Consider the following 22,688-nt stretch of genomic DNA (forward strand, 5'->3'; position numbering starts at 1 on the left):
AATTATTTTTCTATATGATGTGAGTCTATAGAGAAGGTTCAAGACTTCCTAGAGGAAAATTATTGTTTGCAGAGTGGGAAGATCAAAAACTATGACCCTAAAGGCTACTTGAATCAATTGAGTGTAAATCAAAATGAAAAGAAAGGAGGTCTATCATGAACCCCTTTAATCTGAGGACCTAATAAGGAGCTGCACCCCTCAAGTGGCTCTAAATAATAGAAGGAAATGGAATATGTTATAGAAGATTAAGAGGGAGAAGAGACAAAAAGGTCCTAGCTTCAAAGGATATTGTGCAAATGTTAAAAATGAAACATGGAGGATGCAACTAATGATGAATTTTTTTGAAAAAATGTACACTAATTCTCAACATGATCCATCTATCTCAAGAGAGGAGAGGCCAACCTACCAGCCACCAAGTTCTTTGATGTATGCAGGTAAAGGAAAACAAACTTTAGGCCAAGAGTAGCAACAAGCTGACACTAGCTCTCATACAACTCAACCAATTGAAGACACTAGTGGTAGGCAAATTTAAATTATTGAAATTGTTGATGAGGAGGAGGAAATGAACAAGCTCTTCTTTTCTCCCCTACATGATATGTTTCATGATGAGGAGGATGAAAAATTGTCACTAGATGATAATAGGGTACTCATGTTAAAATAAATCCACTAGAGGAAGTGATAGATGAGAGAATTATCACTACGCTTCAATTCATTTCTAATGATGATTTTATTAAAACTCTAAAATTTAAAATTTTTTTCCTTCAATCAAAATTGAAGGAATTGTCAAAAGAGGAGGCAACAAATTTTGATTAGAGAAAACTGACACAACTCCTAATGAAGATAGAAAATTGGTCAAGGAGAGTGGCATGTTTCTACTCCCAGATTTGGACCTAAAATAAATTTTTATGCTTGACCAAATAGTAAAGAAAGATGATCCTACATTTTTAAAGAATTCAATACATAGAAGGGTGTCAGGGGAACATGATATATCTCCAGCATTAAGGCATTGTCCTAATGGTTTAAGGCCCCAACAATGAATAAGCTCAAGTTATTGATTGGGGTAGAAGAACAGGTGGAGGGTCCTATAGTGAGAATGATAAAAGACACCTCTACATTAGAGGTAGCCACTATTCTACCCATTCAGCCATTTTTGCTAGATATGTTGCTGAGGAGGAAGAAAAAAACACAAATCCTTGAAGAAAAGACATGTAGCCTTAAATGCATCATATAATGATTATATATGGATAATATTAGATTGAAGAAGGAATCAAATCCATCCTCCTCCATTATAGTCATAGAACCCAAGTCGCTCTCTCCTCAAACACAAATCGATAAAACATGGCTTACCATTTAGGAGGATGTTGCTTTCATTCCCCCCTATGAGATTGAAAAGATAAAGGATGAAAATAAATAATTAAGGTAAGTAATAAAGAAGAGAGAGGGAATGCTATCTGAGGCCAAGATGAGGTCAAAAGAAAAATCTTTGAGCATAATGGCAGTAACAATTTTGCGTCTACTCCAAAAAAAATTAAATAAATTAGATGAGGTGCATGCCATATATCTAACCCTTTCAATTTTCTAAACAAATGAAGGATTTAATTGCAATTTTGAAGCCATTGAGGAAAGTATGGTAGCCTCAAGTTGCAGTTTTGAGAGAGTTATTTATGGTTGTTAAGAGCCTTGCCACAACCCACCTATTATTGGTCCCATGTGGAAGATATATAATACTTTGGTTGAGGAATTTTAATTTATTGAATGTAAGGAGGTGGCAGTCAAAGAAAAGATTGACTCATTCAAAGACCTCCAACACTAGACAATTCTATAAATTTTGGATGAGAATAATGAAATAAAAAGCCTTGATGTGTGAAAAAAGGATTTTGAGAAGCTAGTGCAGGCGGTTATTAATAAACTTGATGAATGGGATCAACCCCAAACATATACATATCATTTAATTATTGACAAAGTCATTAAGACAAATGTTTTGTATGGAATATTCATTGTTGAGGTAAAGAATATGGTTGGCAATAAGTGTAGGGAAACTTAGGGTAGGGTGCGAGAAATTCAAACTTTCAAATGGCCCACCAATTTTTTAATTGTATAGTGGCATGAAGAGCATTGTACTCTTGAGGAAGAGTAAACAAATAAAAAATAATAGGAGGAAAAGGTTGCATCTCTAGTATAATCTAGTTGTGTACATAGGAGCCTTGCCAGATCATGCAGATCAAGGGTAGCCTATGCATATCTAGAGAAACTAATTATGGCTAAAGATGCAAATATACTAGTTAGATGTTCCTCATAATCTCATTCATTATAGGATTATTTTTCTACTAAATTACCATTTTGTGTCCCATTCAGTCCATGTACTTCCCACTGCAACATCAATTTCAGCAGCCTTAGTAAAACTTTTATTTTCTAGTAAGGTGGCTGTCAGAACATGATGACACACTAGCTCCACTCTCTCTAGGCTTGCAATGTTAATTCCAATAAGTGGTTGCATTTGAAGTCCTCTTCTTTCATGCAATTATTTTTGTATTGTACTAAAAAGATGCCTTAGGCATATTTGATTGTAAGCAATTTTGACAAGTGTTCAAATGGCATGAAGCTTTTTTTGCTCCTTCATTCTCTATAAGAAGGAATTCAAGGCCATTTGTAGAGGTATCTAAAAAAATTTATTGAGAAAATAGAATGTATATGGTTTATAATTTATGTTAATAGAAGATAGTTTCAGAGTTTTTACTATATTACAAATGAATGTATACATAGATTTTTGAATAAAATGAAAATAAGTTGTTCCATATTGTCTCTTATTTTGTGTGTTTGCATTATATGAGTTGATGTATCAAAGGTGTATTATATTGTCTTCTTAAGTTAATTTTGAAGGTGTAATACAAATTTCAAGTTTCATTCAATGAAAGAATTAATTTTTGTGATTTCGTTACAATAATGCAAGCGTATTCCATAGAGATCCTTAAGTAGAATCTGAAGTTGTTGCAAGGATATCTATGTAAGGAATATTTGTTGGTTATTATAATATATAAATGGTTATACAGTTTGTCTTTCTTAGCTATTTTCAAAATCAACTCTTTCAAAACAATCTTTAAATTTATGTTGTTAAATTAATATTATTTTAGTTTTAGTCCCAATGGATGAACTATTGTTTTTAAACCAAGAGGTATAGTTATATTTATAAAGGGGAAGTCTTTCTTTGATATTTTTTCATTGGGAAGCATCTTCTTAGTTTGCAATATCAGTAGTTAATGTATTTACAACAATTAGTATTATAGGTATACCCACCTAGGTTTTGTAGAGCCTAAAGGGCAAGAGATCATTCAATGATAAGGGTGAAATCTTGGTATCCACTAATCTAAATGTTTATTGATTTATTTGAATAAATTCATTGGAACCATTCAAATAATCAGTTGGAAACACCAACAAATTGGTGACTCTATTTTTATATATCTAAGTCTAATGATCTCTGTTAGGTATAGAGAGTTGTATTTAATTGTCTATTGAAAATATATGTAAAATTTTTTGCACAATGAGTTAGTATCTTTGAACATTTGTAAATTCTCATATGTGGTTAGTGAATCTGAAGTAAAATCTTTGACCCAGTGATTTATCATATTTGAAGATTCACATGAGTAGTTAAAAGGCTCAGCATACTACTACGTGAAGGAGTTTCAAAATAATAAATTTAAAATTCTCAAGAGGTGCACAAGACTAGAGAAAAAAGGCAGGACGAGGGAGAAATTTTCGTGGGTAACTAGGCCAAGTGGTGATGAGTAATAGGTAGACTGCAAAGAACAAAGGTACTATTGAATCTCCATCTTCACAAAATTTGTTAAATAATAACATTGAGATTCCATTTGATAGTGTGTAGGGAAGACTAAATTTACCCAATTATCAAAAGGGGAAGAGGATTTCAAAGAATTATTTTAGTGATTTGCATACACCCATTCACAAGGTAGAGCATACAAGTAGTAAGGATTCTTCTCCAAGAGAAATTCCTTGTTTCAATAGGACCTTTCCAATGACAATTAAAAGTCCCTCTGATGCTAGAACTTTATTTTATGTAGACCCTATTCAGGCAAAATTTGCCAAAAAATAAGCTAAGTGAGGATATTGAGAGAGTTCGGGTTCAAAGGGAGTGAGAAAAAGCATGTTAAAGTTCAGTGGTTGCACAAAATGTAGCTAACCTTGTAAATATTATGCCACATTTTGTAATAAATCCCTTGCAAACAAATCACCCTTATACTCAGTTTCCACCCCTAGTCTAATTTACTGATACAAATACCTACTCTACATCTGGCAATGCCCTTAGGGAATAGTCAAAACAAGAATTGTGGCTAGATTTAGAGAAAATGAGAGTTCAAAAGGTAAGATTACAACTCCTCAGTGAAAGGGAAATTATGGCTTAGGAGATTTTAGGTTTAACTTCACAATGTACAATGTCCTTCCTTCCTAATTATAATTCTTATAATACACCTAGAGTTATGCAAGGTTCTATGCCAATTAGTGCCCCAATGTCCGACCCTACAATGTCTTCTATGAACATGCATTTTGTATCAGGCATGTCAAATATTCTAGCTTCTACAGTTACCAATATTAGTTCATTAGCCCTTGTAGTAAGTTTGGCCTCATTGAAAAATGTTAGAAATATCCCACAAAGTTATCAAACAAGTTAGTCTGCATCATGTTCTTTGCAAGGGAGTATTCCTTTATTTGTTCCTTAGGTTAAAAATGTCTATGAATGTATCAAGTTCTTCTACAAGCACACTTCCTCCCCCTATTAGTAGTCATGCCATGATTGCAAGCCAGGAAGGGGTTAGTTAGAAATGTTGGCAATTGACACTCTATTGGTTGGTTTCACTATGTTGTCATTAATGGCAACATGGCATTGTGTTCCGGCTTCATGTTTTGATTCTATGGTGTACTAGCAAGCACTTTATAGATACTACATTGGCACCGACATTGGCACCAACAAGACAGAAGGATTTCTTTTGTCATCGGCAATGTAGGCCGATATGGTTTAGTAAATGTTATTGGTATTGGAGACCGACGTATCTTGGATCTGGCATCGGCAATTGATTTCAATGTTTATGCATTCATGTTATCTAACCAAAATGTAATTTGATATTTTATATATCTTTGTAAGCCGACATAAGGCAAATAAAATTTGTATAGGGTATATAGGACAGTTTGATAGATCATTTTGAAAAATGTATACAAGAGACATATGATAGTAAATTATGGATATGTCAATATAATATGATGTAATTTAGAGAGATTATATGAGGAAATTATTGTAAGGGTTATTCTGGTAAAGGGTTTAGGGATTTAGACCGGAACAAACAAAACTTAAACCAAAACTGTATTATGGCATAAAAGATTCTATCTTAGTAGTTCTCACTTCTCCAGATTGTAGTCTGGAATTTTATGTAGTCAATGAGGCTCCTATTGTGATTGAGCAGTGTGCTCTAGGCTGTAAGCCTTCCTGCAAGTGCTGGCCCCTCATATTTTGTAATATCTCTTCATATGGCTAGTGGATTGATATTATGGGTCACAAATCCCACCGTGGTTTTTCCTCTTTGAGGTTTTCCACGTATAAATATGTGTGTTATGTTTCTCATTATGTGATTGGCTTATTAGTTTCTTTACTTCTTATAATTTTATATGTATCGGTATACCAGTTGGTCTATGTATGTTTTAATAAGGCTACAATTTACTATTCTGGTATAACACTGATTCACCCCCCCTCTCAGTGTTATTGGTTTACAACAAGCAACCATATGTGCAAAATCCCCTTAATAGACCTAGTTATGGCCAAATTTTTCCCCCACCATAGTACCATCCAACAAACCCTATGGGAGGTCTTAACGCTTATCAACAGTACTAGAAATATTTACAATACTAGTAGCCACTTGGTAATTAGTACCACTAATGCAACCAAGGGAATGTGAACCCATATAATCTACAAGAAAAATTGCAACAACATCACCAAGTTCCTAATTATCCCTTGAATCCACCTATAAGAATATCAATGTAGCAAGATAGATATAGGTAGATAGATTTCACAGGAATCCAAGGATACTCCAATGCAATTAGAAATGAATTAAGAAATGCATTACCTAAGTTTTGAGGAAATTATGTTGACTGGAGAAGAACACATAAGAGCATTCCAAAATATTGCTAACAACTTTGAAGTGCAACATGAAGACATGTTCATCAAACATTTTATGCAATCACTCACAATGGTTGCTAGAGAATGGTATTGAAGTTTGCTAGATGCATATATAGGATGTTTCAATGATTTTAAGAGCATGTAGGGATCAATATGGGGGTCATTCAACTCCTAATTTTTCCTTGCATGAGATCACTAACATCAAGAATGGTTAGAATGAAGAGGTAGCTAGTTTTAATATTTCAATGATTTTAAGAGGATGTAGGGATCAATATGGGGTCACTCAGATCCTAATTTTGCCTTGCATGAGCTCACTAACATCAAGAAGGGTCAGAATGAAGAGCTGGCTAGTTTTAATACTATATTCAGTAAGTTATGTAACAAGATCCCTCCTCATTTAATGCCTATCGATCCCATGTTCTTGGTCTTTTATGTTGATGGATTTGACCCAAGTTGGTTATGAACCAAGAAATAAGAATCCTCCAATGTTGAATGAAGCATTCAAAGCTTCTCAAAATATTGAGAATAATACAAAATCTTCTGGTAAGGCAGCAAGAAGAGATGATGTCAAGATTTTACAAAATCCTAGAGGATATTATAATAAGTAGCCTAAACAAGAAGATAAGCTAGATAAAGTGATAAGTTCCTTGAAGGATTTAAATTAAAAAGTTGCAAAAAATGAAAAGGGTTTATCTCATGATAGACCTAACCTGAAGAAGTATAGTAGACCAAGATTGTATGACATGCCTTACAACACAAATTGGAAATATGGAAGGCCTCAAAATAATAGAGACTCTCAGCTAGTAAAGAGACCCTGAATCCTTTGAAAATATTGAATGCAAACATGTTTGAGGCTATACCATGGTGTGTTGTATGCAACATGCCACATTCTCTATCTCAATGTGCTAATGCCAAGGAAATTGATGGATTTGATGAAGTGTATGCTAGTTGTTAGGAGGAAAATTATGAGGGTGATCATACTGTCAACATGCTTTCCTTCAAGCCTTTTAATGACGATGTCTAGTACATATCTTCTAAAGAAGAAGGATCAAAATTTGATGTTTATAATTAGAGAAAAAGGAGTGAAATACTACATCAAGAAGTTTTCTCACTTGATGAAAATAATGATAACCTGAGGGTTTGTGTAACTGATTATCAGTTCAAAGAAGTGACCCTGAGAAGACCTACTAAAGAGTTGATTAGAGAGCTCACAATGGCAGTAATTGCTCAAGTGAAAAGTTATTACAACCTAAGAAATAAAGGTGTTGCTGATGGACAAAGCAGGCCTAGAGGATTGTTTGTCAAAGAAAGTCATATAAACAATAAAGTTCAGTCTACACCTCAAAAGTGTGAGGAGAGGAGAAAAATACCTAATGTTTAGAAGACTTGGCACTATGTTCCAAAAGAAAAATAGAAGGGTAACAAGCCTAACAAGGATATTTCTATAGAGATAGTTCCTATTGGAATCAATGAGCACTAAGAGGGGGGTGAATCAATGTTCTGCAATTAACAATTTTCTTAACCCGATTCTTAAACCACTGGATACAAATGAATAAAAGTAAAGTGCAGAAACTGAAAGCAAACAAGCACAAAACCATAACACTGGAATTTTTACATGGAAACTCAGAAAGGGAAAAACCACGATGGGATTGGAACCCATAATATTATAATACTATGATTAGGAGTATAGTAATATTACAAGAGGGGGAATGCACATGAATTCAAGCACACTGCCTAGAGCTCACCGCTCAATTACAAAAGAGGGTTGCAACCTTGAGGAAGGCTCACTACCTTACAAAGATTAAAAATGATACAAAAAGTGACTAAACTAAATAATAGCATCTACAAATGTCAAATAGTAGTTCCGATTAAGTGCAATTATACTTATGTCATTGTTCTATCTCTCTGCTCTGTTGTGTTGCTCTGTCATATACAAGAGCTCTAAACCCTTCAATCACACACAAAACTTTGAACAATCACTCATAAAATCTTCTTTCTCTTGCATATAATTGCAACACACTCAAATAAATTGGTCTTATATATCTGTATCAACAAAATAAATCAATTTCCATGTTGGCTTCCAATAACTGCATAACACGCAACATGAAACATGTAATCATAGGTCAACTCAATCTGGTTACCAATCCATATGTGGACCTAAAAAAATTGATCATAAGCTTCCCAGATGTTGGATTGACTGCCTCAAACTCAAAACAAATCACCAAAACCATCCCAAAGATTCCACACCACATTACACCAAAATAACTTTGTTCTTCCTAAATTACCCTTTATCAGACCTTCTATCATGCACAAGAACCAATACCAGAGACTAGGATTGTGAAATAAGATTCCTCAAACATCCAATGAACTAATTCTTTCACCACAACCAAAATGAATATTTTCTTGGTGTACTCATACTCTGTTGGATACTATATTCTTTCTTCTAGACTTAACCATAAATGAATATCAAACTTCTAGTAGATCACTTATACAAATACCAAATATGATATCTAATATGAGTTGCCATCAATGACAACCTCATAACAATCTTCACACACAAAACTCTATTGGTATAGTGTCTCTTTCCAACAATCTCTCCCTTTGGAATTGATAGCAACACTTGAAAAATGACATTGTCACTGCAAAACTTCAAAACTCAACAACTCAATAAGCTCCCCTTGAGAATATGCATAATTTTTCATACCTCTCTCTCCCCCTTTGACAAAAATGCCAATGAGAGTAATCCACCAAAATTTATATACAAGGGTATACACAGTTACAAAAATCTGAAAATATCTGCAAAAATTATTTTTAGGGATTACAAGTGGTCATCCTAGTCTTTCTTCAAATTCTCCAAAATGTTGATCAGAGCACTAAAAAGATAAGTATGCATCTATTCTACTCTAAGATCTATCAAAACACTCTTATTCAGAGCATTCATAGCATCCTGTTGACTACTTTGCAAGGTGTCTAACCGGAGAATTATCAAATTCTGGAGTTCTCCCACTCTGCCAACTACTCTATCATTTTCCTTATTAAGGCTCTTGATTTTTCCTAGTAGAGAAATTGCCTGTGTTTCATAGTTACTAACAAAAACTGATTGAGGGGCATAATATTGGGATATGTCAACTAAATTCCCTTCACATTCCTTAATCTTCTTGTCAATTTCAATTGTAAACATAGGTAAAAGAATACATGACATATTTTTTATCACCTTCATATAATTCCTCCTGAATAGAATTTAAACTAGAGATCAGACTAACCCTATTTCCTTCAACCATTTTCAAAAATATCCTTAGCCACATGGAATTGAATTATTTAAGGACCTTTGCATCAACCACTTTCTCCAAAGATACAAAATGAGTGTCAACTGCCTTTAACATACTCCTCATCTTATCGGAGGGTGAGTCTATAGTCTCTTGCTTAAAAGATAGCAAAATCTTCTCCAACACATCAGTCACCATGGATATCATCTCTCTATCTTCTGAATGATAATTCAATAAGTCCTCACTTGCCTTGTCTTGTGCAAGAGTTGCAAGCTTCAAGTCTTGAACCGAAGATAACAAGATAAGATCTATAGGTCCTTGGGTAAGATCAACTATGTCAGTGATTATTTTCTTGCCCTTGTCCACATTCACAATGTCTCTTGTCGCTTGAACCTGATCTATCTTATCTCCATCTTTTTCCTTCTCTACTTCTCCCTACTCACCTCCAACCTCCTTAGTTGCCTTCTTTGATTCAACATTTGTCACCAAAGGAGTTTGATCAACTTCACAAGAGTCAGTAACCCTTTGATTATCAGCAGTGTCATCTCCAACTATATCTTGGTCATTTATCTGCACATCTGGAGTGGAGATATCATCTTGTACATGTACTACCAAAGGGGTGTCATCTTTGGCTAGATTAAATTCATATCGATTCTCTTCCAAAACTTGTTTCAAAATTCTTTCTGTCTCCTTAGCCACTTCATCTATGTTATTAAGCATGATCTTGTTAACTCTCTTTTTGCTTCTAAATTTCTCCTTTGCAAGGCTAAGTAGTTTGTCCACTTTACTCTTAGAGATCACATAACACAAATTAACTAATACATATTCTTTTATTTCTTTCATCTTTTGAATTAGTTATATGCCTTTTGGCATCCATAATTCCATGCAAACCCTTCAGAATCATAGATGACAGTTCTATCAGGATTTTGCTATATACATTCATATACTGTACAATGACTTCCTCTATTTCTCTTTGATTGTTTGAATCACAATTTTCATTATATACATATATATTCTTCAAATTTCCTCACTTCACTACTTCATCAATTATATGACTAAGAGAAAGTAGGGGCATGGTAATCTAGGTACCTTCTAATTTACCATACTTTAGAGCTTAATCAAGCTCAGACTTAGATTTCTTGCTGGGTCGAGGTCTATTGGATTGTTTAGCTACAACATTAGGCTTTTTTCTTGGCTCACCTTCTAGATGGTGGCTTCCCTACTACCCTAGTAGAGGTAGCAGTCTTCTTCACTTTCCACATTGCTTCATCAGATTCTATCTCTTCCTCAGTAGTAGTTGCCACATAGACTCTCTTAGCCTTCTCTTTCTTCCTTTTCTTTGCTCCATCAGATGACTTGGTTTGGGGATTAGGTGGAGGGATAGGATTTTGTGCACTAGAGGAAGGTGTTGACTTTATTTACCTTGACTTCAGAGGGATCATCGGTTTAGTCTTCTTTGGTTTGACCACGTCCTCCTCTTTCAGGATATTCTTTTTTTGAGCCCTACAGACAACTTCCTTAGTTATACCCATATCCTTAGCAAGTTGCTCTACATCTTTCCTTAATCTCTTATGCATACCAGTCTTCGTGAATTGAGAATGCAAGCATAGAATCTTCCTTCTCATCCACCAGCTTGCTCAAAATATGTTGAGCATACATGTCTAGAGTATTAGCATCAACTTCATACCCCATGTGCATGATCCATATTGTTCTAGGCTCAACAACTTCCATTAGACATTGATCAATCTCCACCATGAAGCATATGATGTCTTCATATTTCTCGACAATTTCCTTCTGGATCCTTTCCCTTCTCTACATCATACCCTAGAATGATTTAAAATATCCCCACAGAACAACTTTGTGTTCTTGTGCATCACCCAATCCTTGCAAGGCTTCCTTGATCTACGAAACTACTGGTTTATCATATGCCTATTGAATTTTGCCTATACCAAGGATCTCATTCATGAAATAGAGGGCCAAATAGACAATCAAAGTGCAAAACTTAAAGACATGTTGCTCATCTTTCTTAATCTTTTTCAAATTGCTCCTTAATTCACCCAATAGTACGTCAGACAAGTCATATAGCTTGTTCTCCTTCAAAATTAGATACGTTGCATATATTGTTATACTAGAGACTAAATTTTCTCTTCTAGATTGATATACCTTGTAGGCTCTTACAATGGATGCAAATCTTACATCATATTCAATAATATCACTTATTGTCATTGATATGTTGTCATGTTGATAACTTGTTACCTCTGTCATAGTTGTGTTCTTCACATTTCTTGGACAGGGAACTTCACTAGTTGCATTCAAACATGTTACCACCTATATAGCATTCTTGGTAATCTTGTATGGTTTGTCCAGCCATATGAATTCATCATGGACTTCTCAAAATATACCTAACCCATTTGGGATCATCAAAAACCAAAAATTTCATGAACTGTATGAAACCCTTATCCTGTAAAGATTTGAAATTGAGCTTGAGGTTACCCATACCATCACTCATCTTCTTTGTGTAAAGAGAACATTTTTTCATTTACAGGCTCCTCAATATTGTAGTGGATATATGCCCTAATTTCCTTGACATGCAATACCCCATACAGAACAGTTGAGAATGCACCATTTGGATCGTCTTCCATTGATTTGTATGGATTCTTCTTGAATTGAGACCTTTCCCTATCAGTTATCTTGACAACAAGTGGACTTGCCACACCAAAACTAGATGATTCCATTATCAAAATCTAGGTTATGAACAGATAGCTTCAAGCTTAGAAAATAACTTTTAACTTCAACTGGACGCACAAAATCTTTGTTGAATCTCCACAAGCTCAAATTTTGCTACACAAACTTCTTCACACACTCTTATTTTCTTTCACTTCTCTCACAATGTTAAAAATGAATGTTAAAATGCATTTTTATCTTTTGAGTACCTAACTTTAAGGTGCAATGAATGCTCAACCCTAAAGTCCTTCCGGATACCCTGAAACTCATGAACATTCCACCGAAGAATAAATCAACATCAACTCTTCTGGATATCTTTTAAGATCATCTGCAACCATCCATAGCTGGTTACAAATCTTAGAAAGGGGGTTTTAATAATCTGCATGAAAAACTTCCCTCCAAGGCCAAAATACCTTAGTTACCGGATGAAGATCCAACACTAGAATTAGGTGCGAACCTATTAGCTACATTTGAATCTTCCTTCTTAACCCACATCTTCTTGTTCTTTTCTCTCATCTCTTCAACCTTTGCTTTTCCCTTTTCATCTACTTTGTTCTTGTCTATTAGAGCATTCTCTCTCACATTCGTACTTCTAGAGTATTTAGCAATATGACCAAATTTGTTGCAAGCATAGCAAATAATGTTGTTTCTCTAATTAGGCCTGAAATTTCCTTGATTTCCTTTTGACCTACATTGGTTAGAAATATTTCCAAATCTTCCACAAGTATAAAATCTTACATTTCTCCTATTTACCATACTTTTGCATTCAACTAACTTATTACCATATTTATTACAATTGAAACATTGACCAGAGAATGATCTAGTATTCTGAATAGCTCTATTTCTACATTGACCTGCCAAATGACCAAATTTGTTGCAAACAAAACATTTACCATTGAATTTATAAGCATTAGGTTGTCTTATCAGAGGTCTATTTTTCTTCTAATGATTGCTTTGACCAGATCCAAAGCTTTCTCCTTTCTCAAATCCAAGTCCTCCCATATAACCTTTGTTCTTCTAACTTTTTAGCATCTCATCCAGCTTAGCCGAGCTAGTATTGAATTTCTCTTTGTACTCATTAGTAGTGGTAAGTTCATCTCTCAAAATTATGATTTGTCTTTCCAGTTCTTGCTCATTATTTTGGGACTGTACCAATTCAAGGTTCAACAAGTTATTATCATGATTAAATATTTAACATTCATCAGATCTATCCTTCAATGACTGAGTTATAATTTCTTCATTCTTCTTTCTATCTTCAATCTCCTTTTTCAATTTCATCACAATGGATTGGATCTGATTCTTTGAGACTTCATTATCTCTAGCAAGTTTCTCACATTTATATGTCTTGTCTTTCATTTTTGATCATCAATGCTTTGCTTTTCTTTCTCCTTTAGTTTTTCCATCAACTCCTTTCTCTTCTCTTTAGATGTGTTCACTTGTTTTTTCAATGACTCAATGAAATTTTTTGCATCACTCAAATTTCTTCTCAGCTCACTTGCTTCTTTCCTTGTTGCTTCTAGGTCTTCATGTGCCACAATAAGTTGTCTCTACAAACCAGAGTCCATTGATTCAATCTTTCAGATCTTCCTCAAGCTATTAGAATTTCTCAGAGGAATGAGGCTCTGATACCAATTGTTGAAATCATTGAACATTGAGAGGGGGGGCGAATCAATGTTCTGAAATTAACAATTTTCTTAACCTGATTCTTAAACCACTGGATGCAAATGAATAAAAGAAAAGTGCATAAATTGAAAGAAAACAAGCACAAAACCATAACACCAGAATTTTTACGTAGAAACCCAGAAAGGGAAAAACCATGGTGGGATTGGAACCCACAATATTATAATACTGTGATCAGAAGTATGATAATATTATAAGAGGGGAATGCACATGCATTCAAGCACACTTCCTAGAGCTCACTACTCAATTACAAAAGAGGGTTGCAACCCTGAGGAAGACTCACTGCCTTGCAGAGATTACAAATGATAAAAAAAGTTACTAAACTGAATAATAGCTTCTACAAATTCCAAATAGTAGTTTCGGTTAAGCACAATTAGACTTGTCATTGTTTTGTCTCTCTTCTCTATCCAGCTGCTTTATCATATACCGAAGCACTGAAACCTTCAATCACATAAAACTTTACCCAATCGCTCATACAATATTCTTTCTCACATATCATCGTAACACACTCAAATGAATTGGTCTTATATATCTGCATCAACAAAATAAATCAATTTCCATGTCGGCTTCCAAAAACTGCATAACACGCAAAATGAAACATGTAACCATAGGTTGGCTCAATTTGATTAACAATCCATATATGGACCTAAACCAATTGAAAATAAGTTTCCCATATGTTGGATTGACCACCTCAAACTTAAAACAAATCATTGAAACCATCCCAAAGATTCCACACCACAAGTTACACCAAAATAACTATGTTCTTCCTGAATTATCGGTTACTAGACCTTCTATCTTGCACAAGAATCAATATCAGAGACTAGGATTGTGAAATAAGCTTCCTTGAACATCCAAACAACTAATTCTTTCACCAAAACCAAAACTAAGCAACCAAAATGAAGATCTTCCCAATGTTCTCATACTTTGTTAGATACTATATTCTACCTTCCAGACTTAAGCATAAATGAATATCAAACTTCTCAAACTTCTGGTAGATCACTTTTACACATACTGGATATGATATCTGATTTGAGTTGTCATCAATAACAACCTCAGAGCAATCTTCATGCACAAAACTCTACTGGTACAATGTCTCTTGCCAATAGTTCCAATGCCCTTGTTGCCAACTAAGAAAGAGAAGCAACACAAGGTTGATACATATAAGCCTACTATTCTAGGTCTTCTTATTACAACTACATTTGATATGATTCAAACAATTTCATAAATAAAAGTGTATGTTCCTATTAGGATAACCAGTGGACAACTGAGAGGAGGGGGTGAATCAGTTGTCAATAGTTTATTAAACTTTAAGCACACGAAACCTTTTATCGGAATGAATAAACCAAATACTGAAATAGCAGATATAACAATTAAGCACAAACATAAATCATAGAACAATTACCAACCATCCATAACACATAACACTAGGATTTGTATGTGGAAAACTCAGTAAAGGGAAAAACCATGGTGGGAAGCCTACCCATAGTCAGATAATACTTATGCAGTAAGTATGTGATTACAATAAGAGGGTCTAACACACACATGAAGGCCAATAGCCTAGAGCGCACTTCTCATCACAAAAGGAGCCTCATTGACTACAAAATAAATCCATACTACAGGGTAAAAGTACAAACTTGTGTCACACTTTTACAAAGGAAAAGGCTAACACAACAATAACTGTTCAATTTCGTCACCATAAAGTGTCATTTGTATTTTGAATTTGAAGATGATGTAAACTAATGAAATGTGCAAAATTTGTTGAAGTCCTACTATTTTTTTAAATTGTTTTGTCAATAATTTATATGTTTTTTTTAACTTTAAAGTCCATTTTTTATTGTTGAAAAACGCTGAAAAACAGGGGGTTTGGTTCCCACCTCAAAAGTAAATGTAAATCAACTTTTTTTTTCTCATTTTGATATCAGTTATAGATCACATATTTATATAGTGCATGAAAAAAAAATTGATGTATATTTTCTTTGTAATAGCATTTGGAAGTCGAATACACCAAAATTTGGCAGTTTTTGTCTCCCACCATAATTTGTCTATTCAATTTATGATAATCCAAAAACTAAAAATACCCTTTTGGAGAAGACTCTCTCTTCTAGTGAACCATATTTTTTTCATTTTTTTTTGAAGTGATTTAATATTTGTTTTTGTTTTTCAAAGCAGACTCATATCAAACAAAAGAATACATACTTGTAGTATTTTTAATTTTTTATATATTAAATGTAATCAAAACATTAAAAAAATTATATTAGTAGAATCGTGACTTCGATCTCTAAAAAGCGGTATTTTTAATTAGTTTAATTTACCTATTGAATTTTGTTGTAGAAGTGACAAGTTTGAGAAAATCATCATTTTTGTTCATGTGGTTGCCACTTGGCATTCCACATAAGTCATTCCGACTGGAAACATTATGGCCGGAACAATTCAAAAATAGTTTCGGCTGGAACTATGAGGGCGAACGCAACCGGTCGTACAAGCGACCGATCGCTTGAACCATATATAAAAAAGAATTATTTTTCCATTAAAAAAACCAAATCAATCAAGTGTGAAAATAATAAAAGTTTTTTTTGCAAACAATCCTTTTTTTTTTCAAATAAAGTGGCATTTTGGAGCGAGTAGGAAGATTATAAAGCGGCGAAGATTTTGAATTTTTTTTCGGAAGGTGTCTACGCTTTCCAAGTATGTTATTTGAAATTATTTTTTCAATCATGCTTAATTTACAATATTAGATGTTTTTTTGGAAATTAAATTTTTTTTAGGTTAACCATATTCTTTAGTCACTGCGATACGACGATAACCATTTCTTGGCCATATATCCAACACTATTTAGTACTCAATTATATTATATTTTATTTCCTAATACTTGACTCAAATTCTCTATATATATTAGCTAAGTTATTTCAAGCAATTAATGTTATTAAATCACGTTCATATGTACATTGCATATAGTCAAATGTATCTAATTGAAGTATACTTAATTTCTTACTTTTTATCAATGCTCCTAAATTTCTTGAGCCTTATTTTTTCATTTTCTAAATTATAAAAAATGGACTTCAAGTCAAATGATCTAAATGGATGAAATTTACACATGTTAAGTTTAAGAATGCAAAATTATTTATAAATTTCACTGATTATATTTTTCTTGTTAAGAACCGATGAAAAGTTATTAGATATATAACCTTTTTAGTTCAAAGCACTAAATTTTGAAGATATGCATATTTGCATGTGTTGTTTTTAGGTTCAAAGCACAAAGATTTGAAGATCTAATTTTTTTTGCAATGGGGAATAAGAGGACTAAATCAAGGTTGTACGATCGTAAAAGGGACAATAAGATGAAAGGTCATACACAACATAGTCAACAATAATCTGTTGTTGTTCAAGATCAACCTGGTGATGTTCAAGAAACATCTACTCAGGTACGAGATGAAAAAAAAAATCGGGTATGGAAAATTTGATGGAAATGGATGAAGATAGTCTTTTCAATTAAATTCCATCTAAAGATATGATACCTGAAAGCAAACTAAAATTGCATTGTCAAAATTTGTGGGATGATTATTTTAAAAATAAGTCTATTGTTGGAAGAGCACAATTATTTGCTAAGTTATCTAGGAAAAGGGAAATGGAACCTGTTTTGGACTTGTTGGGTGTTGGTAATAAGAAAAGTTCTAGTGATACATTAGTAAAAGAAACTATAATTGAAAATTTACAAGAAGTATTGAATTGTATTCAGAACACAAGTTGAGGTGTTGATTTAAGTGTTGCACGTAGAGAATTGATGACTATGATTACTAGTGAGGAATTGACTCATAAAAAATAAGTTAATGCAATTTCTCAATTAATGAATGTATCTAGAAGAACTATTCAAAGATACATTAGGAAGAGAAATATGTTGGATGAAAACATCGAAAAGAATTGGGTAAATATCTGTAGGGTTCCTAGAAAAGACAAAATTTCTGAAGATGTAAAAAGACAAGTCATTGAATTGGACCAACCAATCTCATGTTTCTTCCAATAGAAGGGATACTATACATATGATAGATGAAGATGGTAAAAAGATTACACATCCAAAACATTTCTTAGATACAACACAAAGTGAATTGTTTGAAGCATTCAAGCAAGAATTTTTAGATGTAAAGATTTGTCAAAGAATGTTTGAGAGATTTTGTCATTTCTTTGTACGCATAAATAAGGTACATGAAACTTGTTGTTGTTGAAATCATGTTGAATTTCATCTACACTTGCAATCATATAAGAAGTTCATGGCAACAATTAATCCAAATCTATTCATTCCTACAAGTACAACACAATTTGTGAAGTCTATTTTATGTGATAAATTAGAAGAATCTGATGAGTTCAAAATACAATGTATAAAAGGTGAATGTAATGATTGTGGATTTTTGAGTAAGTTTGTGTTGCAAACGAAGAATTTTGATATTCATGCACTAGTTGTATGGAAGAGATTTGAATATGAGACATACCAAAGTAAGTCAGGAACTGAATCCAAAAAAAATATGTTGAAAGAGAGTGAATTTCCCTACATTCAGTTTATAGATAGATTTCATAATATGATATATCCATATATCCAACATTGTCATGGTGCAAGATGGCAGGCTAAACAGTTTTGTGATTCAAAGAATTGTTTTCCACCAGGTTGTATTCTTTCAATTGTAGATTTCTCCGAGAACTATACATTTAGTCCTCACATAGAAATTCAAAGTCAATATTATCATTCTAATCAAGTTGTAATATTTATACAAGTTTGCCATTGACATGCACAATTTCATGTGGATGGTATAGAGAGTACTGAAAATGAACGCATTATGATAGGAGCTATGTAGCACTTTGTTTTGGAATGTTTTTTGAAGATATTAAAGATCGTGGGATATAATGTACACAACATTGGATTTGATCAGATGGATGTGCTAGTAAGTATATTAGATTTGAAATTGATTATTTAAGTTGTTGTTTTTTAATATATATGATTTGATTGTATATAACAGGTCAAAAGTTTAAATATATATTTAATATATATGTTATTCATGTCAGGGCAATTTAAGTCTGCAAAAGCTTTTAACTAGTTATCCCTAAAAAATGCTCGACATAGCTTAAAGTTTTTGTGGAACTTCTTTGAGAGTGGACATGAAAAAGGAGAGCATGATGGAGCAGGAGCATGCATGAAGCATGCACTTCACCAACATGAACTTGCAGGTAAATTATCTTCATAGATTAATTTAAAAATATATATATATAGCTATGTGTGTTTGTGTGTGTGTGTGTATGTATGTATGTATGTATGTATGCATACATGTGGGTTGTCCAATTTTCTAAAGAAAAAGCTTTTGTACAGGTAACACCATACGTAATTCTAATGATATTATTGAATGGTGCAAAAATCATTTTGATGGTTGCGATACAACTTACAACAAGTGTTATTTTTGGGAAGTTAAAGGTGTGTATATATATATATTTTTATTTTTTTTTCTTAAACATTCTTGGTGTTCTTGAATTATTTTTAAAACTCAAGTGTATAAATATGTCTGTGAAATGAACTAAAATTGACTAAATAATTTATGTACATTATCAGATATTGATCAATCAAATCCTTACAATTATCAATCAATTAATAGTATTAGAAGTTTTCATCAAGTCATGACTATGGCATTTAGCAAGCCTTGTGTTATTCTTGCAAGAGGAAAATCATGCTTTTGTGTTGATTACATTGCAAACAACAGAGATACTCATTGTCAAAATATTGCTAATGGATATGTTTTGCAATTGGATATGAAAGATTTTATCACAATGCCTCCTTACAAAGATAGTGACATTATTGATATTCATGATCCTCTATATTCAGCTAATTATGAACATGTTTCTGATTTAGTTGTTATAGGTGCATGCATGCATATTTTGTAAATTACATATATGTACATGTACAAATTTTTAAGTTTTTTATTAATTTAAAAATGTGTAATGAACTAATATTGCTTGTAATATATATACATGCATGGTCTATTTTCACAGGTGATATTTTTGCAGTGATTGTTGATCCTGATAATACTGAAAGTGTAGATTATTATCTACTGAGATGCACACAACCAAAATGCAAGCTATTGGAATTAGTCAGTGATGATGATGGGCAACAATTTCCCACTGGTTCAGTTGTTGTTGAAGGCACCTATTATCAACAAATAAAGATAGATACAAATGGTGTAACATTCATTGATTATATGCTTGGACAAAAAGTTCTACACTACAGTCATTTAGTAAAAGCAACAAGATTGCAGTTGGAGACATTGCCAAAAAGAGGACGTGGCAACCAAAAATGGAGGTTGCCTATTGAAGATCGTGAAAAAAAATTAGAAATTATAAAAGATGGGGAGGATCCAGATTATATGTACCACGAGCTTTAAGTTCACTTGTCATGTTTGAATAAGTAGAATATATTAGATAGGTCAAGTATTTTGATAAATTCATATATATATTTAGATATTTCTAGACCTGTATAGCAATTTGGATAACTTGTGGAAATTTAGTTTTGTTGATGCATTTATTTTACATTTTATACGTTGATTTTACATGTTTTATTCATCTATGTATTCATTTAAATTTGATTTACACATTTATAGTTTCATTTAATTATGTTGTATATATAGTTACGCATGTATATATAGTTTCACTAAAATGAGCAACTAATTATGTTGTCTTAAGGTGTTTTAAGTGGTCTTAAGGGCAATTAAGGGGATATTTGCGTCATTGATTCTTTTATATTTTTACACATGCATGGATTCGTTTTATTCATCTATGTACAATCATTTCATCTATATTTACACATATATTGTTTCATTTAATTAGGTTGTTTGGATTCATCTAATTATGTTGACCTAAGGTGTTTTAAGTGGTCTTAAGGGCATTTAAGGGGATATTTGCGTCATTGATTCTTTTATATTTTTACACATGCATGGATTCACTTTATTCATCTATGTACATTCATTTCATTTATATTTGCACATATATTGTTTAATTTAATTAGGTTGTTTGGATTCATCTAATTATGTTGACCTAAGGTGTTTTAAGTGGTCTTAAGGGCATTTAAGGGGATATTTGCATCATTGATTCTTTTATATTTTTACACATGCATGGATTTGTTTTATTCATCTATGTACATTCATTTCATTTATATTTACACATATATTATTTCATTTAATTATGTTGTTTGGATTCATCTAATTATGTTGTCCTAAGGTGTTTTAAGTGGTCTTAAGGGGATTTAAGGGGATATTTAAGGGGATTGATTCTTTTATATTTTTACACATGCATGGATTTGTTTTATTCATCTATGTACATTCATTTCATTTATATTTACACATATATTGTTTCATTTAATTATGTTGTTTGGATTCATCTAATTATGTTGTCCTAAGATGTTTTAAGTGGTCTTAAGGGGATTTAAGGGGATTGATTCTTTTATATTTTTAGACATGCATGGATTCGTTTTATTCATCTATGTACATTCATTTCATTTATATTTACACATATATTGTTTCATTTAATTATGTTGTTTGGATTCATCTAATTATGTTGTCCTAAGGTGTTTTAAGTGGTCTTAAGGGGATATAAGGGGATTGATTCTTTTATATTTTTACACATGCATGGACTCATTTTATTCATCTATGTACATTCATTTTATTTATATTTACACATATATTGTTTCATTTAATTATGCTTTTTGGATTCATCTAATTATGTTGTCCTAAGTTGTTTTAAGTGGTCTTAAGGGGATTTAAGGGGATTGATTCTTTTATATTTTACACGTGCATGGATTCATTTTATTCATCTATGTACATTCATTTCATTTATATTTACATATATATTGTTTCATTTAATTATGTTGTTTGGATTCATCTAATTATGTTGTCCTAAGGTGTTCTAAGTGGTCTTAAGGGGATTTAAGGGGATATTTAAGGGGATATTTAAGGGGATTGATTCTTTTATATTTTACACATGCATGGATTCGTTTTATTCATCTATGTACATTCATTTCATTTATATTTACATATATATTGTTTCATTTAATTATGTTGTTTGGATTCATCTAATTATGTTGTCCTAAGGTGTTCTAAGTGGTCTTAAGTGGATTTAAGGGGATATTAAATTTTTTAGGTAAGTTCATTAAACATGTACATAAACACTTAACTAAAATGAACAACTAAATTAAATTTTAACAACTAAACTTGTTTAACAATGAACAAAGTTAAAATAGACATAAACACTTAACTTTCACATACACATGTATAATTAACTAGAACACTTAACTAAATTCAAATGACTTAGAGATTCTATCATGTAAACACTTAAATTTCAAAAACGTAATCTATCTATATATAAACATGCAAAGTAGTATGAAATGTAGATATATCTAACACATACACATATATGTCTATGAAGTGTATATCTATTTAACACATACACACACATGAAATATGGAAAATAAATATCTAGTACACATATGCATATGAAATGTGTACAATACACATGCATGAAATGTCTATAAAATGTGCACACACACACACACATAGATATATATATATATGAAATGTGTACAATACACATGTATGAAATGTCTATAAAATGTGCACACACACACATAGAGATATATATATATATATATACATACATATATATATATATACACACACACATATATATATATATATGTATTTATATATATATATATATATGTATTTATATATATATATATGTATATATATATACATATGTATATATATATGTATATATACATATATACATATGTATATACATATGTGTATATA

This window comes from Cryptomeria japonica, chromosome 1, assembly GCF_030272615.1.
Source record: "Cryptomeria japonica chromosome 1, Sugi_1.0, whole genome shotgun sequence".
NCBI classification, from domain to species: Eukaryota; Viridiplantae; Streptophyta; class Pinopsida; order Cupressales; family Cupressaceae; genus Cryptomeria; species Cryptomeria japonica.